The sequence below is a fragment of the Lontra canadensis genome, unplaced genomic scaffold (assembly GCF_010015895.1).
Source record: "Lontra canadensis isolate GAN:19392208 unplaced genomic scaffold, GSC_riverotter_1.0 scaffold26, whole genome shotgun sequence".
In the NCBI taxonomy this organism is placed as follows: Eukaryota; Metazoa; Chordata; class Mammalia; order Carnivora; family Mustelidae; genus Lontra; species Lontra canadensis.
The window spans coordinates 21,287,107-21,314,615 of NW_022631020.1; positions in this window are offsets into that span (position 1 = coordinate 21,287,107).

The window sequence follows — 27,509 nt, forward strand, 5'->3', positions numbered from 1 at the left end:
CCCAAAGCAACAGAATACACATTCTTCTCTAGTGCACATGGAACATTCTCCAGAATAGATCACATCCTCGGTCCTAAATCAGGTCTCAACCGGTATGAAAAGATTGGGATCATTCCCTGCATATTTTCAGACCATAATGCTCTGAAGCTAGAACTCAATCACAAGAGGAGATTTGGAAAAAACCCAAATACATGGAGACTAATCAGCATCCTTCTAAAAAATGAATGGGTCAACCAGGAAATTAAAGAAGAATTGAAAAAGTTCATGGAAACAAATGATAATGAAAACACAACGGTTCAAAATCTGTGGGACACAACAAAGGCAGTCCTGAGAGGAAAATATATAGCAGTAGAAGCCTTTCTCAAGAAACAAGAAAGGTGTCAGGTACACAACCTAACTCTACACCTAAAGGAGCTGGAGAAAAAACAAGAAAGAAACCCTAAACCCAGCAAGAGAAGAGAAATCATAAAGATCAGAGCAGAAATCAATGACATAGAAACCAAAAAAAAAAAAAAAAAAAACCCAACAGAACAAATCAACGAAACTAGGAGCTGGTTCTTTGAAAGAATTAATAAGATTGATAAACCCCTGGCCAGACTTATCAAAAAGAAAAGAGAAAGGACCCAAATAAATAAAATCATGAATGAAAGAGGAGAGATCACAACTAACACCAAAGAAATACAGACAATTATAAGAACATACTATGAGCAACTCTACACCAACAAATTTGACTATCTGGAAGAAATGGGTGCATTCCTAGAGACATATAAACTACCACAGCTGAACCAGGAAGAAATAGAAAGCCTGAACAGACTCATAACCGGTAAGGAGACTGAAACAGTCATCAAAAATATCCAAACAAACAAAAGCTCAGGGCCAGACGGCTTCCTGGGGAAATTCTACCAAACATTTAAAGAAGAACTAATTCCTATTCTCCTGAAACTGTTCCAAAAAATAGAAATGGAAGGAAAACTTCCAAACTCATTTTATGAGCCAGCATCACCTTGATCCCAAAACCAGACAAGGATCCCATCAAAAAAGAGAACTACAGACCAATACCCTTGATGAACACAGATGCAAAAATTCTCACCAAAATACTAGCCAATAGGATTCAACAGTACATTAAAAAGATTATTCACCATGACCAAGTGGGATTTATTCCAGGGCTGCAAGGTTGGTTCAACATCCGCAAATCAATCAATGTGATACAACACATTAATGAAAGAACAAGAACCATATGATACTCTCAATAGATGCTGAAAAAGCATTTGACAAAGTAAAGCACCCCTTCCTGATCAAAACTCTTCAATGCGTAGGGATAGAGGGTACATACGTCAATATTATCAAAGCCATCTATGAAAAACCCACCGCAAATATCATCTCAATGGAGAAAAACTGAAAGCTTTTCCGCTAAGGTCAGGAACACGACAGGGATGTCCATTATCACCACTGCTATTCAACATAGTACTAGAAGTCCTAGCCTCAGCAATCTGACAACAAAAGGAAATTAAAGGCATCCAAATCGGCAAAGAAGAAGTCAAACTATCATCTTCACAGATGATATGATACTATATGTGGAAAACCCAAAAGACTCCACTCCAAATTGCTAGAACTTGTACAGGAATTCACTTTTGTCAGGATATAAAATCAATGCACAGAAATCAGTCGCATTTCTCTACACCAACAACAAGACAGAAGAAAGAGAAATTAAGGAGTCAATCCCATTTACAATTGCACCCAAAACTATAAGATACCTAGGAATAAACCTAACCAAAGACGCTAAGAATCTATACTCAGAAAACTATAAAGTACACATGAAAGAAATTGAGGGAGACACAAAGAATTGGAAAAATGTTCCATGCTCCTGCATTGGAAGAATAAATATTGTGAAAATGTCTACCTAAAGCAATCTACACATTTAATGCAATTCCTATCAAAGTACCATCCATTTTTTTCAAAGAAATGGAACAAATAATCCTAAAATTTATATGGAACCAGAAAAGACCTCGAATAGCCAAAGGAATATTGAAAAAGAAAGCCAAAGTCGGTGGCATCACAATTCCGGACTTCAAGCTCTATTAAAAAGCTGTCATCATCAAGACAGCATGGTATTGGCACAAAAACAGACACATAGATCAATGGAACAGAATAGAGAGCCCAGAAATAGACCCTCAACTCTTTGGTCAACTAATCTTTGACAAAGCAGGAAAGAATGTCCAATGGAAAAAAGACAGCCTCTTCAATAAATGGTGTAGGGAAAATTGGACAGCCACATGCAGAAAAATGAAACTGGATCATTTCCTTACACCACACATGAAAATAGACTCAAAATGGAAGAAGGACCTCAATGTGAGAAAGGAATCCATCAAAATCCTTGAGGAGAACACAGGCAGCAACCTCTTCAACCTCAGCCGCAGCAACATCTTCCTAGGAACATCGCAAAAGGCAAGGGAAGCAAGGGCAAAAATGAACTATTGGGATTTCATCAAGATCAAAAGCTTTTGCACAGCAAAGGAAACAGTTAACAAAACCAAAAGACAACTGACAGAATGAGAGAAGATATTTGCAAACAACATATCAGATAAAGGGCTAGTGTCCAAAATCTATAAAGAACTTAGCAAACTCAACACCCAAGAACAAATAATCCAATCAAGAAATGGGCAGAAGACATGAACAGACATTTCTGCAAAGAAGACATCCAGATGACCAACAGACACATGAAAAAGTGCTCCATATCACTCGGCATCAGGGAAATACAAATCAAAACCACAATGAAATATCACCTCATACAAGTCAGAATGGCTAAAATTAACGAGTCAGGAAATGACAGATGCTGGGGAGGATGTAGAGAAAGGGGAACCCTCCTACACTGTTGGTGGGAATGCAAGCTGGTGCAACCACTCTGGAAAACAGCATGGAGGTTCCTCAAAATGTTGAAAATAGAACTACCCTATGACCCAGCAATTGCACTACTGGGTATTTACCCTAAATATACAAACGTAGTGATCCAAAGGGGCACGTGCACCAGAATGTTTATAGCAGCAATGTCTACAATAGCCAAACTATGGAAAGAACCTAGATGTCCATCAACAGATGAATGGATAAAGAAGAAGTGGTTATATACACCATGGAATACTATGCAGCCATCAAAAGAAATGAAATCTTGCCATTTGCGACAACGTGGTTGGAACTAGAGAGTATCATGCTTAGCGAAATAAGTCAATCAGAGAAAGACAACTATCATATGATCTCCCTGATATGAGGAAGTGGAGATGCAACATGGGGGGCTAAGGGGTTAGGAGAAGAATAAATGAAACAAGATGGGATTGGGAGGGAGACAAACCATAAGTGACTCTTAATCTCACAAAACAAACTGAGGGTTGCTGGGGAGAGGGGGTTTGGGAGAGGGGGGTGGGGTTATGGACATTGGGGAGGGTATGTGCTATGGTGAGTGCTGTGAAGTATGTAAACCTGGCGATTCACAGACCTGTACCCCTGGGGATAAAAATATATGTTTAAAAATAAAATAAAATAAAAATTTAAAAAATCATAATATTAAAGCATATTATTATATTTTTTAATGTTCATAATATAACGTTAAGTAGAAAAGGCAGGATAATAAGCTTTGTATACCAGCAAATTTCCATTTTTAATAAATAAGATGATTCCATGTTTAAGTGTTGGTTATCAGTTATTAGGATTATGGCTTTTTTTTCCCTCCTCTATAATTACCTGTATTTTCTACATGCTCTAAAATGATCATACAATAACTTTCATAATCCAAAATGAAACAATGAAGTTTTTAGAAGGGGAGGAAAAAGGATTAAACTTGGAATAATTCCACTGACCATAGCTGCCATCCCTCCCCCTCAATCACAGAGACTCTTCTTTATCCTGGGAGAGAGACTACTTCCCCAGCTTTACTGTGACTGGTGTCCGTATCAAAAGGGGAAATTTGGACCCAGAGACACTAGAAGGAAGACAGTGTGAAGACATCCAGGAAGAACACCACACAATGCCAAAGGCAGAACTGGCATGATGATTCTACAACCCAAGGAAAGCCAGAGATTGCTAGCCAACCACCAGAAGCTAGGAAAGAAGAATGGAAAAGATTCTTCCTCACAGCTCCCAGAAGGAACCAACCTTGCCAACGCTTTGATTGTGGGCTTCTAGAATTTTATTTATTGTCTCCAGAATTGTGAGACAATAAACTCCTATTGTTGAAGCTGCCCAGTCCGGGGTACTTTGTTCTGGAAGCCCTAGAAACCTAATATAGATCCAAGCATTTTAAACTTTGATCAGGTGTCTGTTTCTCTAAAAGCCGAAACCATACTGGAGGACAATTATTGTCTTGTGCAGGAGTAATAATTTTATGATCTTGGCAAATGTAAAGCATAAATTCAATGCTGCAGTGGAGAAACCCAAGATCAAGAGTCTAAAGCCCTTGGCAAAAGAACATTAAGTTGACCATTGTAAGGGATGAAATTGTACACCTGCAAGTATTTTTTACCCAGAAACATACATTTCTCCCCAGTGGCTGGGAGCAAACTCCTGGTAGGGAAGTGACCATTGGAGGAGAGTCACTTTGAAAGCAAGAAGGCTGCTATAGCTGCAGGTACCCAAGCTCTGGAGCACAGGCTCAGGAGAAAGGGTGGTCCCGTGTGGGAGAGCATGTGTCGTGGACTGAGATGGACTGTTTCAAGTTTCCAGCTCTGTTCTCTCTGGATTGCAAATCTCTTCTGTTACCCCAGGCCTTCAGAAAAAAACTTCTTAAGGCTTACAGACTCACTTATCACCATGGGGCATCTGAGGCCAGGGAATGTAATCTGCAGGGGGAGATGGGAAAGGTATACAGCCTGTTGAGAGAATCCAGTCTCAAGACCACAAGGGGTGACATGCCCAGAAGCCATATTGTGGTCTAGGGACACTTGGCTGGCTAAAGTGGTGGGTGGCCACCAGAACAGATTTGGCAAACATGTCAGCTTTCCCTGGGGATATTCAGAAAACACCTGAGAAATAAAACTGGTAAAAACAAAAACAAAGACAAAACACAACACGGACTTCTTGAACTCTGGAAAGCTGGGACTTACACTGTTGGCTTTTAGATACTTAATTATTGTGAAGCCTCAAAACTGAGCCAAGTGTGGGACATACTTCTTTTGAACACTATGCCTGACACTGAGATTTTTCAAAAAGTTCATGCTTCCGGCATTTTTTTTTCAACTTCTTCCATAGATTTGGCATCACACCTGCAAATTTATAGGAACAGTTGTATCCCACTAATATTTTGGATTATGGATTTTATTCTAAAATATTGCTACTTATTAACCAAAAATAATCTTAAATAATGATAATTAGCATTTGTCCATGTAGTGTTCCTTTTGGGTTGAAGAGATGTATGTCAAGTAGGTTCTTGTCTCTATCCTCTCCACCACAATCTCTGCTTTTGACTTCTACATCTTTTTTTTTTTCTCCTTCAATCCATTTTCCTCCCAGCAGTTACATTAACTAAAAATTTAACTTTGTAGCTGCCAGTTTAAAATGCTTCGATACTTACCCAGGGAAAAAAGGACCAAATTTTTCAGCAACTTGATACTGCCTGTATCTCCTGCCCTGTCTGGGGATTCTTTTCCCCAGAAGTTTAGCCTAATTCCTAATTTCCCTTCAGGTCTTAAATTTAATATCCCTTTCTCAAGGGAGCATTTACTCATCCTGAATCTAAATCAGCTGCCTAAATCATTACAATCCTTAATTTTCTTCAATTAAAACTATACTTCCTACATATATTTATTTATTTGTATAATATTGATCTTTCCCATTTTTTAAGTACTATGATTACATTATTAGACAACAGAAATTCAACTGAGGAATTTAAAAGATTGTCTTTTTTGTACAGTTCATGAATCGGACAGCATCCCATCCAGCAAATAGAAAGGAGCTCTTTTGAGCTGTAGGAAAGCTTTTTAAAGGCAGAGAGGGAGTGGAAAACTGGAAATTATCAGCAAAGAATATATTGTTATAGTCAAGGTTGTCCTCCAAAGGGGAACGGAAGAGGTCTATCAGTAAATTTCCTAGTGCTGACCAGCTCCATGTTGACTGCTTAAAGGTTATATTGAGTGGGGAAGGTGGAGCGGGGGGGAAGCTGAGGGATGTTGAAACCTCTGTTACATTAGGTCTTAAGCGCTGGTTTGCTGACGTGAAGTCTTAACATCAGTGGCTCCATGTTGGGCCGGTGGTTTTCTTTTTAACAGCATAGATTACCCTTCCATCAGGCTGTGTTCTGTCTAAAGGTTCTAATAAGATTTCTGTTGTATCGTAGGTGTGTTATAGATACTTAATAAATACTTGATGGATGAGAAGGTAGATGCCCTTAAAATAGTTCTTGAGTTGTATATTAAAAGAAACACACATATATAATAAATATTTTTAGGGCCAAAATGTGTTTTTTAATCAGGGATGAGATCTGTCTATATGCTTAAAGATGACAAAGAGAACAGAAATTTAAGACTAGAATTTTCCAACTTCTCAGAAGCTATTCTGGCAAAGCTCCTCAATCTACCCACCATTTTGATGAAATAGTATCTGGAATCTATTCTCATGATACGTTTGCCTGAAAGGCACCCACCATTAGACCTTGTTGGGACATGATTCCATAATTTGTTCGTCACCTTTAAGTAAGCTTCAGTGTCTCCCTTAAATTTCTTTTCTCCCTAAAATAATAATAATAATAATCCCTTGCTCTCACTACTTGAATGAGGTATATAACTCTGGGTCCCAGTTTTCTCATGAATCAAATAGGAATAATGTCCAATTCCCTAACTGACAGAGCTATTTTGAGAATTCAGCTGCTAGTCATCAAAAATGTGAAAACTCTTATTTCACAACACACAGAAAAATGTTCAGCATAGAACTGTTTAATACCTGATCTACATGGCTAAATGTTGCATTTTCAGAGAGTTTATCTGAGAAGGTGTCCCTAGTGCTTATATTTGTATGTATACACCTCTCTGTAAGCTTCAACCTATGAACAATCAGATGGGAAGTCTAGGAATGGAGAGGAAAAACACACACACACCGAGTTTGATTAATAGAACAGAAGCAATAAACTTGTTCAGATAGAAATAAATCACCAACTCCAATTTTATGCATTTTATTTCTTAAGTTTATGCAAGTTCCCTTATATATAGTTTAAGTTTTCAATTTTGACAATTTTATTAGTAATACTGAAAGATTTTAAACTATCATTACATTTAATCTTCTTCCTAAAGCTCCTTGTTTCTTTGGCAGTAAAGACATAAATTGTCATTGCCTTTTCCTATTGAACTTTGAAGTATAAAATTCTTTTTGCTTAGCTAACCTAAATCATCCATGTAATGTAGCCCCTTTGGGTAATAATTATACCTGAAATATGTACCTGAGAAGAAAGAAAAACATCTCAATTCCAGCTTCTTTTCATTTAGTTTTATGATAACTGATTTATGTATTTCTTGGGTCTCCTATTATTCAACAGGAATACACCTCTCAACCTCCCAAGATATTTGCAAATACATGCCAATGAGTTATCTGTTTCCCTCACTGCCCCCTCACACACAATTCTAGTTTCTAATAAACTAGCATAAAGCCTGTTACATGCCATTATTTGTCACTAAATTATTCTAATAAACATTATTAAATCAACTAAAAGAATACAAAATTGGGGTTTAGTAAATAGCACTCTGAGTGTGCTACCAAGTATCCTACATAATTTCACTTCAGCCCCATGTCAAAAAAATTTGTCCTCAAAACATTTTTACTCACTGTAAAATTTTTCACATCATCATCAATAACCTAGAAAATTAATATTGATAAAGTCATTTCATGCTTATTGGGAAAACAGTTCCCCGTTGAGCCATAAAAAGAAACTCTAGGTCAGTTTCAAGGTTCTTTTCATTTTTTTAATGAGGATATTAAAGGTATGCGTCCTCTGCAAAATGTTAAAACAAAGTTTTGATTTTGATCATAGTTGATTTTGACACTAAAAAGACAAGCAATGAGATGATTCATGAGGGCAGTTTATTTGGTCTTATCAGGGTATCTCCTGTGACAGTGGGGGGAGGGGGGTAATTTACCCAACAGGCTTATTGTGTCATACCTCTCTCCTCCCCTTCCTTCCTTCCTTCCACCCTTTCATCATTACTTCCTCCCTTTCCCCTTCTCTTTCTTTCATTAATCAACTTGGATGACCAAATAGTGGCAACACTCTGAATTATACCACCTTTCCTCCTCCAGACTGATGAGCTGTGTGTGTACTCTCAGGTTATCCCCATTATCCTGCTTGACTGAAATGGAAACCTTCATCTGTGTGTTCACTCAAAGAATGAGAGACACTGTTCCTTTTCCAGAATGTAGCCACTAATGGAAGTCATGATCTATGTATACAGACATGGCCCAAATTCTCTTTGTACAATATATGTACAGTATTTATTTATTTATTTATTTTGCTTTTAAACCAACTCAATACTTCTGAAATATATCAGGGCTTATATTTATAGAAATAATACATATCCACTGTATAATTTTAGTAAGTGTAACATAATAAATACATAAAGATCATGATCATAATCATACTTCTAAAGGCAAACAAATTTAAAAAATTCTCTTGATATGTCAGTGGGGAGTACAAATACTCAGAATACAAAATCTCGGCTATATATTTTTAAAATATTATTTTTTAAAGATTTTATTTATTTATTTGACAGAGAGACAGAGAGCACAGTCGGGGGAATGACAAAGGGAGAGGGAGAAGCAGGCCCTGCACTGAGCAGGGAGCCCAATGCAGAACATAATCCCAGGACCCTGGGATCATAACCTCAACTGAAGGCAGATGCTTAACCAACTAAGCTACCTAGGCACCCCTAAAAAATTATTTTTTATATTGATACTCCTTTTTGCTTGCTGGCAAGAACTTCAACTTACTCAATTCAATGTAAACTCAATCCAATCCGAGTATTTAAGTGTCAATGCAGTATTTTCTCAGACAAATTAAAAATTTTCAGCCAATTAGGTTTTCCCCCCACTTTTTTATCTCTAGAATTACACCCAAGGTTTGGACCAGCTCAAGCAGCACCACAGTGGGGAGATAGCACATTATAATTGTTTGTTTACATTTATTCCTGTTGGTCTTTAATAAGATGTCCCATAGACCAGCTAGTTTTCTCTCATTAAGCCATCTCTATTCTTCTCTATCCTCCTCTTTCCAACAGCAAGGACTTTTGATTCTCCATTTGACTCTCAGCTATATCCATACCTTATTTGAGGGTTATGGAAAACAAGTGACACTCTCCTAAAACTCTGCGGAGCTGCCTATAACGCTTCTACCCAGGTAACTTCTGTGCCATACTGAGTTGACATCTTAGGGACCATGCAGGACATAGGGCTTCTCCCCAGTACTCTCTGAAACACAAGACATACATGCCTTCTACATACTGCACCTCCCTGTCCCAAGCAAGGTTGAGGTTCTAGAGCTGTACCCACTTATAGCTCAGTTCTTAGGGGAGTCTTAGGTTGTCTTAGGGGAGTGATACCTTCTCAACACAAGTTTCTAAAATAAAGTCCACATCCTCTTCAATATTTCCCCATTTTGGACACGCCTTACCTAATGTTCAAGGATAAACTCCTACTATATTTCCAAATTATTAGTTATAGAACCAACTAGATAACTTCCAGTCTTAGCCTTTTCGAAATACAATATTCTGACCCTTACAGGTAAAAAGCCCTGACATCCAAGAATATGTCTCTGCTATGAGTCTCAGGAGCCTATTTTGGAACACAGAAGCCAAGGTATTGACATTTTGTCCTCTATATTCAATATAATTTCTCCCCTGAGACATTGCTTATTAATGAATTAATAGGGGAAAGGTCACAGCAAAAGGAGAAATAGATTGTATGGCATAGAGAAGAATTTCAGTTAACATAACAGAATTCTCCCTCCCTTCCTTCCTTCCTACCTTCCTTTCTTCCTTCCTTCCTTTGCTTCTTTCTAGCCACATAACTAGTTATCTATTTATCCTTCTAGAGAAACAGAGATTTATTTTTTGTTCTTGCGAATTCAGACATGTCCATTGCTCTTATTTTCCCAGAATTCCATAGTTTTTCCACTTTGGTTGAAGCTGTACTTCAGCAAATGCATAACACATTTCTTTTGTCTGCACCATCTGGAATCATTCCACTTCCCCTGACATTGAGTTCACTGGGTACCTTGTTTCTTCCCCCAAATCACAAAGCTTCAGATAAAGCATGGTCTTTGTTTCAAAGATAATAAGTTACTATTTTTTAACAAATCAGAACATCAGAATAGGTTCTTTTTTCTTTTACTTTTTGAGGCAAAAGGGTGGTATTGTGCTTGTCACTCACAGTGGCAAAACTATTCAAGTTTAATGTAACATCTGAGGTAGACTTGTGCATTAAAAACTTCTTAGGGATTTATCAGAAACTTGCAGTAAAAGTTCTTCAATGTCCTTTGTAACTTTCTTTCATTCTTACTGCTGACCCTTTAATTTGTCCGGGTCCAGATAAGGAGTATGCAAATTTGTTCTGTAAAGGACTAGAGAGTAAATATTTTAGGCTTTGCATAATCAGGTCTCCATCACAACTACTCAGCCCTCCTGTGGTAGAGCAAAGTCAACACATAAAATTCATAAATGAATGAGTGTAGCTATGTTCTATGTAAATTTTACTTAAAAAAATGAGTCAGACCCCTGTTTTAATCTACCTGGCCCCCATCTAAAAATGTCCTCTCTTTCCAATTCATTTTACCTTTTCTATCTGTTCATCTTTGGATGACACAGTCTTACCTGCTAACATGACACAACTTAAGTCTATACTGATTTCTAAGCCTGGAACTTAATACTCTGCAGTCCAACCATTAGAAAATGAAAGACACTGGCCCTGAGCAGAAGACAGTGTTGGGAAAATTCATCTAACCTTAGGTTCTGGTTTGGTGAGGACAGTCAAAGGAGAGTTTTCAAAAGATACAGAAACTTCAAGCATAAACCAGATCACTATCAGAGCCTGCTCACCTTTCCAGTAACATTGGATACTAGAGGGGCAAATCCAGATGGTCGTCAAACACTAGGTGGCGAGGAGGAATCTTTTGTAGTTTTTTCTCTATATTAAACCTCAGCCAAGAGTCCAAGGGGACAGGAACAGGCTATCATACATTCCATGAGCCAGGCACTCAGCAGGTTTATCATCAATTCACAGTCAAGCCATACCTTTGTTTCTAGGCATCTGGATACCATCCAAATGGCTAGAGTTTGTCACAGAACAAGGGACCAGATACATAATTAGCCAACAAGCTATTCTGACTAAAGAGTTGGGAGCAAAGAGAAACCCAGTCCTATCCTAGAGCAGATGCTGTAAAAATCTATTCAGAAAGATGAAATTTGTTGCAGAACCATAAAGGGAGGGCTGCCCCGTACTGGGTAGGACCTTCCTAGGAACTACTCGGATAGATAAGTAACTTCAGGGGCGTTGCCCCCGGCAATGAATGTTCAATCTCACCTTCTTGATGGTGGTCAGAGAAGCAAGTGATGAGAAACTGAAAGACTAACTAATATTCACCCTAGCCCAGGGAAGACATGCAAATCCAAACATGTGTATCTCCAATGAGAAATCTAACTGCCACACTGAGCAGACCACTTGCTTTAGCAAGCGTTTTAGCTGTAGTCTGGCTTTAAGACAAATCAAATAATGTTCAAAGACCACTTTATTAAGTCATCTTGAGAAATCACTGTCATAGACACCAAATATTTATCATCTATATGAGCAATTAATGTTTGCCCATAGAAAGAACTAAATGGAAAATCAAATCATAATTAGATGGTAACTAGGTAAGCATAGAATCAGTACAGGGGTGATTTGATGTATAAATCGTTTAATTGCATTAGGCTAAGATAACATAAAACGTATCCATGTGCCCCTAAAAATACTTCTATTGTGAATGAATCCAGAACATGCTGTGTTCATTGCCTACAGTTTCTTCTATTCTCTTCATAAGATGAATGGCCTTCTTGAGAAGGAAGCATTTGAGTTTCAAAGGGTACATTTCCTTGACTATCCTTAGACTAGCATTGCAAAAATTTATCTTCTGCAACTCTCCTTTTTCCATATTTCTATGACTGGTCATTTCTTATTTTGATAGATACAGTCTTTATTTTTAAAAATGTAGATAGACAACCAAGTTATAATTAAATCTTGTTAACATGGGAACTAGTCTTTACTTTTTTCACAACTTTATCTCTGTTCTGCCTTATTGCCTAACATTTTAAGTCTCAGGGGATCTTTTTTATTTAATTTCCAAGATAGCAAAAGTCCTCATATGCTGTCAAAGGGAATGCCATGAAATGAAAACTACAGAGACCCACAAAGGCATACACTAAAAACATGGGAGACCTTATCTAGTTGGCAGAAATAGACACTTAGGGCCCAGCTGTAGGAGGGAAGATCAGTAGATCTTGTCAAAGCAATTTAATTCGAAGACTCACTACACCAAGATCTACTTCCTTCCTCAATTAGTATTGGCTTAAGAACAGATGTGAGACTAAACCAGTACAGGCTTATTGGTGGGGGTCATGTAGAAGAGAGTATGGAGGGGATATGTCAGAAGATTCTGTTTCTGGGCAGCTGGTGAAAGAAGAGAGCATGGCACCAAATCCCAGCCATGAAGCATAATGGGAACCCCCAGTGGGAAGAAGATGAGTAAATATTGGCCTGAATAAGGATAAAGGGAAACCAAAGCTCTAGGGAGCTGAGAGCCAGGAACACAGTTTGGAATATTCACTACACAAAAGGGAAAACAGAAAGAGGAGAATAAAAGAATGCAGCAATAAGGTATCTACGAACAGACTAATTAGTATTCTGAGGTCTTCAGTCATCAGGTTGCTTAACCATGAGCAAATCACTAATGCTCACCAGCTCATTTAAAAAATGGAGACAATAAAATTAACTCACAGGATTATTATAAGATAGTGCATATAAAGTGCTTATTACAATATGGGATACATGGAATACACTGATAAAATCTACTTTCCTCTTTTCTAGTTAGTATAGGAGATTCTTAACCTGGAATCTCTGGCCTCAAGGAGAATCATGGCTGGGTGTCAGGAAGCATATGAACCCCTTCAAATTGTTTTCAAAATTGTGTGTGTGTATGTGTATGTGTATGTGCACATACACTTTTCTAGTAGGGCTTATGCCTTTTATTTGATTTTCTAGTAGGGCTTATGCCTTTTATCTGATTTTCAAGAATGCCTGTGACTAGAATAAAAGTTGAGAACCACTGTACTCGTACACAGTGGTAGGAGATGATCTCTTCATCTCACTTACTAGTGGGGATATATGTGAATCTCATATATGAACAGGCCAGTTTCCCAGCGATTCAGCTTGGGGAGGACTATACCTCAGGAAAACAGTCCTTTAATTCTGACATCTGGCCAAGGCAACTGCACTTGGAAGTAAAGAGTAATCACAGAGCAAAATTGGTTGACTCAGTTCCCCACTTAGGTCTTGTCGTGCATTGAAACTTTTCTCTCCTTTCTGCTCTTCCTTCCATTACTACCTAAACAGCCCTCGTGATTTGAGCCTGCCCTTCTTTTCCAGGATGACAAATGCTATTATACTTACTTTGGCTCTTCCTGGTCAGTAAAAAAGAAGACAGTCATTGTAACAGAAATAAAGCAATTCCAGACAACATTCTCCTCCTCCTCCTCTTTTTCAGATGATCCCTTTTGCCAATATTTATCAACTAGAGCATATTTAGCACCAGAATGTTGATTGAGGATTATGCTAATAAAATGGATGCTTTCATTTATGATGAAAATAATGATGACAAAGAAAATTCTGTATAGTGGCAGTTACAACTTAAGGATCTACTTGACAAGGTAGAAGTAACATTTAGAAATATTGAAAAGGAGATTTTGCGTTTACACAAAATAAAGAGCAGGTCTGGAATAACCCACCTATGATTTTTTGAAATGATAAAATCAATAATTATTCCATATACACAGTGAAGATATACTGTGAAGACTGTAAATTGAGACATAAAATATGTTTTTTGTAAATTAAAAAATAAGTCAATATAAGTTCTTTATCTTAATCTTTATCTTTATTATCATTTATATATATAATATATATAAATATATATTAAAAATATATAAATATATTATATATAAATAAATATATATAATATATATAAATTATTTATATTTATTATCTTTATCTTAATCTTTCTAGATAAGTAGGAAAACATAGAATTAATAAATATGCAAAAGATCATAACTCTAGTCCCTTTAACATATTCATGAGCCAATTAAGAAAATATGGCTGCATTCCATTATTGGTGGTGGAAGGTTTGGTTCAAAGAATAATTGGTCTTCTAGTGCATGAGATTATACGTTGAATTCTTTCCCATATATAATCTGCAGATAATTAATGTCTACTTTATATCCTTTTTAAAAAATAATTTTGGTAACTACCTATAAAACAACAACAAAATATTTCTAAGGACAAAATAATGGTTTTTTTGTAGGTGATCCGCAATACGTAAGTATTTATTTAGTATTGTATTTACAGAGCCATCAATTCCCTTCTAAAGGAGCTGCCCTATTGTGGATTCAGGCATTTGCATTTACATTGCTTTACTTGTCAATCAGTTTTATGCACTGAGCTTTAATGAAACAAGCTCAGGAACATGGACCAGTGGAAGGAAAATGGTAGAACTTTCAGTGCGTCTGTTTTAATGACTCAAAATCACACGTGTTTTGGCTGAAATGTTTTGCAAGTAGCCTCTACCACTTAGCTCAAATTTTCACCTTCAAAACTTATTTTTAATCAGATTTGATGTAAAAACTATCAGTTTATAGATGAGTTAATAAAAAGAGCCTGGCTAAATGTGTAGCTTATAGGAATAGAAGGTGGTTATGATGAAAACTAATAGCAAAAGGTTGATGTTAAAGAGAGGTAGCATTTGACATAATATTTAAAAAAAAGAAACAGTCTGTACATTCCACATGGAAAGGGACTGTGTTTGTTTGGTTCAATATAGTAGCTCCATTTCTTAGGACTATGTGTGTCATATAGTAGACAATTAAAAATTTGTTAATTGAGTGAACTTATGAATGGTATGAGTTGATACAAAATGATCCACCTAAAGATAGATAACATGTTAGGGATGTTGTATTGGGGATTCAAGTTTTACTTAAAATTTAGGCTTAAGTGACCTTATTATGATTCTACTCAATTATAAACTTCTATGTCTTAACACAAGGAAAACATTGTGAATAATAGTATCACTTCCCCCTCATTAAAAAAAGCAAGAGTGATGTGTTTGTGTAACAGAAAGTAGATTGTCATGTTCCTTTCTACATTTTGCTATAAAAGATCCAGAATAAAATGGGAACACTTCCTAGACCAACTTATGAATAAGATGTTCATTAAACATATTTTTATTCTAAATTTCATCACTAAATTTACTTTGATTGAGAATTTAAATTAGTAAGAACCAAATTGAGAGTAATTTTTTCAACTTTCAGGTAAATTGGAGTACTTAGCACAATCTAATTAAGAGATGTCTGAGCTAGTTGTTATGGGTCACTAGTCACTACTAATCAGAGACTCTTGAATATATTTACAGAATTTTTCTACTTCTGTCTCATATTGGGTTTCTTTCCTTTTCTTAAGAATAAAAATCTGTATTTGTTTGCAAAGTTTTTAGCCTCTTTCTAATGAAATTGTTCTTTTAAGATGGTCAAATAATTTGTGATAAGTTGTCAGTTTCAGCAATTGGCTTAAAGGAAGACCATAAATATCCAGCTTGACATCACAAAACATCTGCTCTTTGATTGCAATCTGCTACTTTTATGGTTTTGTTTCAAGAACCCTGACTTTTATTTACATGTACTAGATTACATTCTATAAAACTTGAAGTGACTGGTTAGTATTAAGACTTGCAAATAATAACAAGATATATGCAGACACATGATAATAAATTGGCCTTTATATTCTTCTCTCATAGCACAATAGTTCATAGTCTCTCAGTAATTCCATAGAAAAGAAACATGGACCCAGAGGCCTGGAGTCCATTTCAGACCTGACTAATTTCACACATACATGAAAGGAGTTAATTTTAATAGAGCTCACTGCTAAAACTAAAAAGCAGGATATATATGAGAGGGTCAGAGGGCTGGAGGAAGACTTATCTCATGAATACTGAGTTGCTCAATTCAAGAAAGAAATACAACTTTTGAACTGGTTTGATTCCCCTTTATGTAAGGACTTTCTTGTTTTCCATTTTCATCCCTTTACTATAAAGCTTATAGTTCTTTCACTACAAACTGAGTCCAAAGTTTGATTTCCAAATGCTCTTTTCATATCTCTCAATTACTTGAAAATCCCTGGGTTTCTAAAAATCCCCTACATACTAAGTTTATTTTAAAGAAATTATTTATACATGCTTTGTCCATTAATCACAGATTGAGAAATACAAGAAAATAAAAAATATTTGCAGCTAAAAAGAGGCTTTAGGAACTTAAAGACTGAGAGTACTGAGCAATATATCTGGATAAGTTGATCAAATAATGAAAAAGAGAAGCATGGCCACCACATTTATTTAATGAATCAGTGAAATTAGCTGTTCTGTTTAGAAAAATTTTTTTTAAATCTTATTTTTTATTTAGCCTGTTTGATGATGTTTCTAATTTGCAAGCATACGAAAACAAAACCATGGTGTTTGAAAGCCTTTTCATGAGGGTTGAGCTACAAACAGGAAGTGATAAGTATTATCAGCCTGATAGATTCATTCTGCTAACACCAACACTTCCCGGGTTAGCCATCAAAGGCTGAGTTAGAAACTCATAAATGAGGCAAAGCAAGGCATATTTTGCCAATTTGTACTCAATTATAAATAATTTCCAAAGTTCTCCAAGTTTCCATTTTTTTTAAATTTCTTTGAATACCTAAAAAATAAGTTTGCATACTAGATATATCTAGAAAGCATTTAAAAAATGCAGGCCTCCTTCTCTAATTAAGGCCTTAAAAGCACTGCTCATGGTCAGGCTTTAACTTTCTGGAAGGATTTCCCCCAAATGATTTGACTCAGAATATAAATTATTTGTACCTTACCTAGAAAGTGACTCTCCTAGGAATTATTAAAATGCTCAAAACTTCCTTTATAATATATAGTTTAAATGAGAAGAATTTTGAGTGGATATCTAGGAAGTTAACCACTTTGATTCATATTTAACATCATAAGCCTCAAGCAGAATAAATAGTTTCTACAAAGAACCTATATAGCAAAATATTTGTTGGTTTCAAAATATTAAACAAAATAAAGAATAACCCACTCAGTTATATCACTCAACACTGTTTAGCCAAGTATAATTCTTGTACATTGCATTTTATACTAATTTAGAATCTAATAATTGCAAAATATTGAAGGAATTATTCTGGGAATAGTGCTGTTAATTATAACAGTTTACATTATCTGCTTTGAAAATGAATTCCTGGAAGCTTTTCCAACAATCTTAGGTCATGTTTAACCTGTGTTCGACTCTCCTCCGTCAGTTTCAAGATGAGTTAGCACGTACCCTAATTGGATGTCTTATTTCAGGAGCTCTGGATGAACAATTCCTGTTTAATCATGACAAAGGCCCTGAGGGAAAAGTAGAACTTCTATTTACTGTTCTCTATGTAATCAAATGAGACCTCTGATATTTGTTTATTTTTTAAATTATCTTCAAAAAATGCAATTTAGATGTAATATCCTACTGATGTATTTTAACTAGTAGTTCGTAAATGCTGAAAATATACCCACACTGTTAGATATTCTGAGCTATTATATTTTCATATAAATTTAAGTAAAAACAAAAAAATTATGGATATATTTCCATTCTTGATTCTGTACTTTTTTTAGTGCATAAATCAGTCCAAAATGTATTGTTTATTTATTTATTTTTTTGCCCATTCAATATGGTGTAATTAAGACCCATGTTTTCCATCAGTTAAATCATTCACCAAAATATTCTGGCAAGTGCTCTAGGCTTAGAAAACTAGGGATAGAGAATGTTCATTGAATATACAGAATACTCATACTTAACTCTGGGTGGTGTTAAATTTCAGATACGAAATTTAACACCTCCAAAATCAATGCTTGATATTGACTTATTTTAAATGAAAATGAGTAAGATTGGAAATAATACCAAAAATAGTTAATAGTGGAAGTTTCAAAATAGAGCCTATAGAGAAGGGCATGAAAGATAGCATCTACTATAGTGATTTTTTAAATAGTAAGCACATGAGAAACATTCTTTGTGAAACGTTAGTTGGGCATTCTATAAAAGGAGTCAAAACGCAGGTATTACATAAACTTTTCTTTAAGAAGGACATATTAAGATGTCTCAGGGGGGAAAATATTACACATTTTGCTGTGATTTGGCTTGGGAAAAAACAGTGCTAAGATGTTTTTAATTTAAGTTTTTGATCTTCTAAAATATACCAACAAGGCTTTAAAACTTCTAAGTCAGATTCATCTTGACCCATGGCATAATTTCAAGAATCTTCCCACAGGTCCACCAAAACCAGTTCTGAATATTGATTCTCATTTAAATTTGAAAAAGCCAACAGCAAGTGATTGCAAGGAAGACTCTCCTAAAAATCTACGCTTAGAATGAGCAGTAACTTTCTCTGTATTCAATGCAGACCGTTACCCGTTCCTTTTGACCTCCAGAAAACATTAAGCAAAGAGATTCAACCAAGGGCTGATCTGAAAAATCTCAAACTGTATAATCAGGATTTTTTTTTTTTTTTTTTTACCACATTTAAAGTGAGATCTACCTTTTCATGCCTTATAACTAGAGACACTATGTTGGCTGCGATGCACTGGGGCAAAGGCAGCTAGCCTCCTCAAGTGACAAAGTAGATGAAATAGCCACATACCAAAGTAATGTATCTGCTTTTTGTATTTATCTTCACACATAACAGTTGAACTTGGTACTGGAAAACACTCATTAGAGAGACTCTGCCTGCATAGTCGACATCTACAGTAGGGATTCCTTACCATCCACTCCATCCCTAGAGAGCCTTTCATACATCTTTTCCCTTTCTTTACATCAGAGGAAACCACCCACTAATTACACTGCCAGGAACAGGATCCCAAAAAGCCTTGAAGATGTTTTACTTTGGTTTTTGTCCCATCATTTAACTGTCTTCCTGTTCCTTCCCCTCTGCCTGTGAGATATGTAGCCCAGAGCCTCAGTCCCTCTTCCTTCAGAAAACCTTTTCCCCTCTGACTTCCTGAGGACTTTTCTCCTTGTGTTCACTCAACAGATTCGGTTTCCCTTCCTTATTTCTCCTCCCTGAGTTCAAACATCTATAAGTACCAAACACTCAGTCCACTCCAGGGCTTGATGTTGTTTTGTTTTGTTTTTTGTTTTGCTTTGCTTTGCTTGCTTGGGGAGCTGTGTTTTGTTTGTTTGTTGAAGGTCAGAAACCAACTCTTGCTTTAGTAATATGTGTATAGAGCATTTTAAGGAAAAAAGAACCACACTATACTGCGGCAATGTATTCAAAAGCATGTGCCTCATGGAAGCTCCACTGTCCTGAACTGTCTTGCAGTCAGGTCTTTGGAACTTGGTTTCACTGGAACCTCGGAATAGGCCTCATGAAACCCAGACCTCCCCAGTTAACCTTCTCTCAACGAGAGCTGACCTTACTGTTCACACCACTGGAGGGTGGACAAGTCCCCTGGATTGGTTGAATGGGAAGTTTTTCTTTGTTACTCATATGGTCTGTCTCTGAAGAACTCAGTATTTGTAAGACCTGATGTCTTCCAAATGGTTGTCTGAGCAGACAAGGAGGCGGTGGCCTATAGAAACTGAGCTCTACTCACCCTCCACTGAGTTTCACTCTGATATCAGAAGCCTCCTCCTAGCACAGCCAAATTCACAGGCAAAATCACACTTCAGGTCCACACTGCCTCATGCAGCACAGAGACAGATGGAAGGAGAGATGGATGGATGGATGCATGGGTGGATGGACGGTAGACAGACAGACCATACACCAGCACACACACACACACACACACACACACACACACACACACACACTCTCCCTCTCTCTCTCTCTCTCTGATGAAGATGTCAGAAGGGAGGTAGCGTCCCAGATGGCTTGTTGTCCATGACACTCACTAGAATGCCATCATCTTCATGCTGCTCCTCACACAGCAATGAGTCCGCTACCCTGACCACTCCTGAGCACAGCATGTATGATTCTTGAAACCAGTGCTCTTCAAGTCTGCTAGTACCTTCCAGCAGGTCACAGTGATGTGGGACACCTAGAAGGAGATGCCAAGGTCCCAAGTGGCCTTGAGGAAAATGAGCTAGATGAGGGGCTGACATGAGCCTTGTCCAGGAGCCTCAGAATGGTAATTCAGCATCAAGAAGGATGAGATCACACTTAGGCTGCAGAATGACTGCAGAAATACATAGGTTCTAGATGTTCTTCTCATCCCTGTTGTCATCCCGATCATATTTCCCCAGCATGACTTTGAAGTCTGCTGTCTTCATCATGATGACCTTCCCCAGGTGGGTCACAACATAGGAAGCCAGCAGCACATGAAATTATGCACCAGGGCGCCACTGCAGACTAGCAACAGTGCACTCTTGTGCAGGTCGCCACTGTGCCCCTCTCCGGTCCTCCCAGAGAGGAAGAGCTGCCATGGCCAGTGCACTCCCTGGGTCTTTGGAGAATGGGCATTCTCAATTTTCCCACAGTCTATGGAGAAAGCAACAGCTCAGTAAGATAAATGCAGACCTTTCTCTCCAAAGGAGACTGTATCAGTCGTTCAACCAGAAGAGCACAGATCTAAAAAGGTAGTCTCTGTGACTGTGATGGACCACTAAGCCATCCAACCTGTTTTTCTTTTCACTTTAAATTTTACTCAACCACTTTGACATAGCTGGCAATAAAATTCAGGGTTAAAATTGGAGGCTTTGCCCTCAGATGAAACCTGAGTTCCAATCTTAGGCACTTACCAGCAGTAGGATGGGGAGCAAATTGCCAGATCTCTAAGAACCTCAGTTTTCTTGCCTATAAAATGGATATAGGAAGAACAGTTGTATCAGAGTGCTCTTGAGGAAACTGGATGAGATGATGTGTTTAAACAGGTTCAAAATATCACTATAAACATGACTACAATGAACTAAGCCATACTGTTCTTTGACAAAGAGGACAGGGAAGGTAGCTTATATGTGCAAGACCCCATTGAAGGGTTTTTAAAGTTTTCTTCTTACTTTAAAGAGAAAAAGGAAGAACAAATATCACCTGCAGTTTGATTTGAAATATGTACCATGTATATAGCATAGAAAAAAACCTGAAAGAGAATATTAGAAATGTCAATAGTATTCTGGTAGCTTTTATCCTACTTTCCTGTATCTTTTACATTTTCTATTAGTGGGTATGTCCTATTTTCATAATGAAATATTACCATCATTTTGAAATACAAAGAATTTCTTTTAAAAGTTCCATGTCCTGGGAAGCCTGGGTGGCTCAGCTGGCTAAGTATCTGACTTTTGATTTCAGCTCAGGTCATGATCTCAGGGTCCTGAAATCGAGACCTGCTTAGTGCGAAGTCCACTTGTCCCCCTTCCTCTGCTCCTCCCCACTCTCTCGCTCTTGCTCTCTCACATAAATCAACAAAACCTTTAAAAAATATATAAATAAATAAATAATGAAAGTTCTATATCTTTATTTTCTTTTTGATACAAGAGTAGTATTTTGAAATAGAAAAACTAAAACCAAGCAGATGATCACATAAAATGACAATATTATATGATATATTACTTATGTCAGTATTTCAATTAAAATACAAATTGGGATCTATCATAAAAACAAACAAAAAAAAGTTTACAATAGCCTTTTTAAAAAAAATCTTAAGTTAAAACAATACAATAAAACTGGTGTACTCCTAAAAGAAAAAAAAAATGACTCTGATTTAAAAAAAATAGATAAAAATTATGGATATGCACACATTTTTTTTGGAAAATTAACAAAAAATTATATTTGTACTTTCAACTTATATTCAGAGTTACTTTAATAAAAGTTTCTCTCTCCCAGTTTTCTTTTTTAATAAGATAAATATTAATTTGCTTATCTTTATTTTGCTGTATCTTTATAATTGACATTTTATATTCTTTTTCAATTCCAGTATAGTTAACATACAGTGTCATATTAGTTTCAGGTGTTCAATATAGTGATTCAACAGTTCTATACATTATTCAGTGCTCATCATGATAAGTGTACTCTTTAATCCCCTTCACCTGTTTCACCCATCCTCCCACTCACCTCCTTTCTGGTAACCACCAGTTTGCCTCCTTTTTCAAAGCTTAATTAACCAGATAAGTGTGGGATTATTTCTAGACTCCCTATCCTGTTCCTTCGTTTTATGTGTATTATTGTACACACAGTAGGGTACCATACTATTTTGATTACTATAGCTTCGTAATATATTGAAGTCTGGGATTGTGACACTTCCAGCTTTACTCTTTGTTCTTAAGAATCCTTTGGCTATTTGGGGTCTTTTGTGGTTCTATACAAATTTTAGGATGTAGTTTCCTTTTTTTTAAAGATGACATAATAATTAAACCTTTTTTTGGTCTTAACTATTTACCATGACGTCTTGGTCTGTTTCAAGTGTTGTGTTTTTTTTTTTTTAAGCCAAATTTTCTTATGCTAAAAAAAAGTGAATCAATTATTTTACAATATAAATACTTAACAAAAGATAAATTCACTTTGGGGGAGTGAAAAGAGCTGGAGATTTAGTTAAACATGAATGGCCAGTGGTTTAATCAATCATGTCTATGTAACACAATGTCCATACAAACTCTAAACAAAGAGATTCAGAGAACTTCTGTGTTGGTGCACACCTTGAGGTGCTGGGAACTTAGTTTACCCAGTGAGTAGAAACTCCATGATCTGCCTCTTACCTTGTCTATGTGTCTTTTCCATTTGGGTGTTCCTGAGTTGTATCCTTTGAAATAAAGTGGCAATAGTAAGTAAACCATTTCTGAGTCCTATTAGCTGTCCTAGCAAATTATTGAAACTGAGAAGAGGATCAGGAAACCCTCAGTTTGTGTCTGGTCAATGAGAAGTGTGAGAGGTCAGGAGCTTGTGACTGTATCTGAAGTAGGGGCAGCCTTGTGAGACTGAGCCCTTAGGCTTGTGCATTAATTGAATCAGTGGACACCCAGTCATTGCCCAGGGAGTCAAAGAATTGGTTGCTGATGTGGGAAAAAACCTATGTATTTGGTGTCAAAAGTGTTGTAACTAGAGAAAGTGTTTTCCTTTAATTATGAAAACAGTATTGACTTTACAAACTTCTGAGTGGGTCTTAGGGAACCCTGGTCTTCTGTGATCTGTACTTTGAGAACCTCAGTAGCAAAATGCATTGTTCTACCAAATAATACTGGACAATGGTTACACAAAAATGAATATGGAATTTTTTCTAAGAGGAGATACAGAGTGTTTGGTGAAACTCTCTAACTGAACAGCCCACCCTTTCTGAATTTATAACATGGGTAAATAGAACCCTTTACATTTGCAGATTCCATTCTGAAATTACGTTATCTAAAAGAGCATTTTCTGACAGAGCATTTACTCAGGAATTTCATTTTCTTGAATACAATAGCAGTGGGAAAGGACAGTGGCAGGGCAGGAAAAATCTAATGCATGTGATCATTATTTTGTAATCAATAGAAAAACCATGGTCTCTGCTATCTTTTCTGTCTTGTTTACTACACTAAATGCTCCTTGAAAGCGGGAAATTCTTTTTAATTCTTTTTAAATTCCTAGGCCAGATACTAATGATTAGTATATAGTCAGGATTTGGTAAGTGTTAAATAAATGAGCAAACAATAAACTAAATAAACAGTGGTTATTGACCATTGTTTGACTTCAGAATAGGCAAAACAGAAATTGATAGTTGAACTGCAAAACAGAGTTAAGATCTAAAAGTAGGCCACAGGGGCACCTGGGTGGCTATCTGTTGAGCATTTGACTCTGGATTTTGCTTCAAGTCATGATCTCAGGGTGGTACAATCCAGCCCAGTGTGGTGCCCCATGTCTGGCTCCACACTCAGCACGGAATTTGCTTGAGATTCTCTCCCTCTCCTGCCCCTCCCCCACCTCCGCTCATTCATACCTCTCTCTCTCTCTCTCTCTCAAATAAATAAATATTTAAAAATAAATAAATAAATACCGCAGAAAAAAAGTATAAGTTGAAAAATTAAGAGTACTTGGGAATTAACTTTGCCTTTGATTTCTTTTTGCATTCTTCTCAGTGCATCCAATATAGCTTTTTTCTTTTACCTAAAGCTATCTGCTTGGAGCAGTTTTGCTAATGGAGTTAGAAAAATTTTAGGACAGGACAAACAGATATCATTCAAGGACTGGGCTCCCCTAGAAGTTCAAACCTGCGATCACCCAGAAAACTGAATTGCTAGTTGCAAAGGGAAAATGTGGAACCATCTATAATAGGAGGATTGGAAGTTTGCACCCTTGGTGTGTGTCTGCTTCTGCCATTTGAAGTCTGTATGAACTTGGTAAATCATTCTTGCGGTTCAGTGGACTCACAATTAGAGTAGAATTAATAGTTTGGGTTCCATTTATCTTAGAATCTTATGGAGAGCAAGTTGTATAGATAAGAAGTTAACTGATAAAGCCCTAAGTAAACTGAATGCATTTTTGTCTTTTACTCTACCTAGTTTTCAGTGGGGAAAGTTTAGTGCACTTCTAAAGGCACTCAACAGGTAATAGAAGATGAAAGTCACACAGACTTTATCTTCCTCTCCACCTGGCCCAGGCAGAATAAAATCACAACACACTCGAGGCACGGGCATGTGGGGCTGCTTTAACTCTGTATCTTCTCTCTCTTATACTGCCCTGCCATCCAGTAATTGTACACCTGAAATGATGATAAAGGACTCAGGTAAATCCCTGCACATGATGGAGGGATTTAGTAAAGGCGGATATAGATAAGGTAGTTCCTCACTGCACACCTCACCCTATCCCTAACACACACCCAGGACTTTCCACAAAAGGCAAAGTGTTGGTGGTTGATGGCTATTCTTTTTCTATGGACAAAGGTAGGAATGGGGAAAAGGGGGGAGAAAAGAAGTATCTTTCTCCCCTGTACTTTATTCCATTTCATTTCTGAAACTGTAGTTATGACTTTACTATAGAGAGTTATAATTTTTTTTTAAGTAGTCTCCAATGCCCAATGGGAGGCTTGAACTCAAGACTCTGAGATTAAGAGTATTGTATTGACTGAGCCAGGCAGGTATCCCTATTCCATTTCATTTCAAGCAACAGATAAAAAAATAAGCATGGGAGGAGGAGTCAAGATGGTGGAGAAGTAGCAGCTGAGACTACTTCAGGTAGCGGGAGATCAGCTAGATAGCTTATCTAAAGATTGCAAACACCTACAAATCCAACAGGAGACCGAAGAGAAGAAGAACAGCAATTCTAGAAACAGAAAATCAACCACTTTCTGAAAGGTAGGACTGGCGGAGAAGTGAATCCAAAGCGACAGGAAGATAGACCGCGGGGGGAGGGGCCGGCTCCCGGCAAGCGGCGGAGCAACGGAGCACAAAATCAGGACTTTTAAAAGTCTGTTCCGCTGAGGGACATCGCTCCAGAGGCTTAAATGGGGTGAAGCCCACGCGGGGCCAGTGTGGCCTCAGGTCCCGCAGGGTCACAGAAGGATCGGGGTGTCTGAGTGTCGCAGAGCTTGCAGGTATTAGAACAGGAAAGCCGGCTACAGAGACGGAGCCGAGGAGTGAGCTCACAGCTCGGGCTTACCTTGAACTGGTCGCAGGCTCGCTTGGCTCGGAGCACGGCCGGAGGCCAGGCAGATGGGAGTAATTGGGCGCTGTTCTCTGAGGGCGCACTGAGGAGTGGGGCCCCGAGCTCTTGGCTCCTCCGGGCCGGAGACTGGGAGGCCGCCATCTTCCTTCCCGTCCTCCGGACTCTACGGAAAGCGCTCAGGGAACAAAAGCTCCCGAAAGCAAACCCGAGCGGATTACTCAGCCCGGGCCCTGGTAAGGGCGGTGCAACTCCGCCTGGGGCAAAGACACTTGAGAATCACTACAACAGGCCCTTCCCCCAGAAGATCAACAAGAAACCGAGCCAGGACCAAGTTCACTTACGAGGAGTACAGTTTCAATACCAAGGAGAGCAGTGGAATTCCAGAGGAGGAGAAAGCAAAGCACGGAACTCATGGCTTTCTCCCCATGATTCTTTAGTCTTGCAGTTAATTTAATTTTTTTTTTCTTTTTCAATTTTTTTTCTCTTCTTCTGCTAAATTTTTTTAACTTTTACCCTTTTCTTTTATAAAGTTTTTTAACTAGTTTATCTTATATATATATATTTTTCCTTTTTATATTTTTTTCATTATTGGTTTTCTTTTTTTATTTGTTTCTTTTTTCTTTTTTCTTTTTTTTATTTTTCTTTCTGAACCTCTTTTTATCCCCTTCCCTCGCCCCCTCAAGATTTGGGATCTCTTTTGATTTGGCTAAAGCATATTTTCCTGGGGTTGTTGCCACCCTTTCAGTATTTTATTTACTCCTTCATATACTCTTATCTGGACAAAATGAGAAGGCGGAAAAATTCACCACAAAAAAAGAACAAGAGGCAGTACCAAAGGCTAGGGACCTAATCAATACAGACATTGGTAATATGTCAGATCTAGAGTTCAGAATGACGATTCTCAAGGTTCTAGCTGGGCTCGAAAAAGGCATGGAAGATATTAGAGAAACTCTCTCGGGAGATATAAAAGCCCTTTCTGGAGAAATAAAAGAACTAAAATCTAATCAAGTTGAAATCAAAAAAGCTATTAATGAGGTGCAATCAAAAATGGAGGGTCTCACTGCTAGGATAAATGAGGCAGAAGAAAGAATTAGCGGTATAGAAGACCAAATGACAGAGAATAAAGAAGCTGAGCAAAAGAGGGACAAACAGCTACTGGACCACGAGGGCAGAATTCGAGAGATAAGTGACACCATAAGACGAAACAACATTAGAATAATTGGGATTCCAGAAGAAGAAGAAAGAGAGAGGGGAGCAGAAGGTATATTGGAGAGAATTATTGGAGTGAATTTCCCCAATATGGCAAAGGGAACAAGCATCAAAATCCAGGAGGTTCAGAGAACCCCTCTCAAAATCAATAAGAATAGGTCCACACCCCGTCACCTAATAGTAAAATTTACAAGTCTTAGTGACAAAGAGAAAATCCTGAAAGCAGCCCGGGAGAAGAAGTCTGTAACATACAATGGTAAAAATATTAGATTGGCAGCAGACTTATCCACAGAGACCTGGCAGGCCAGAAAGAGCTGGCATGATATATTCAGAGTACTAAACGAGAAAAACATGCAGCCAAGAATACTATATCCAGCTAGGCTATCATTGAAAATAGAAGGAGAGAT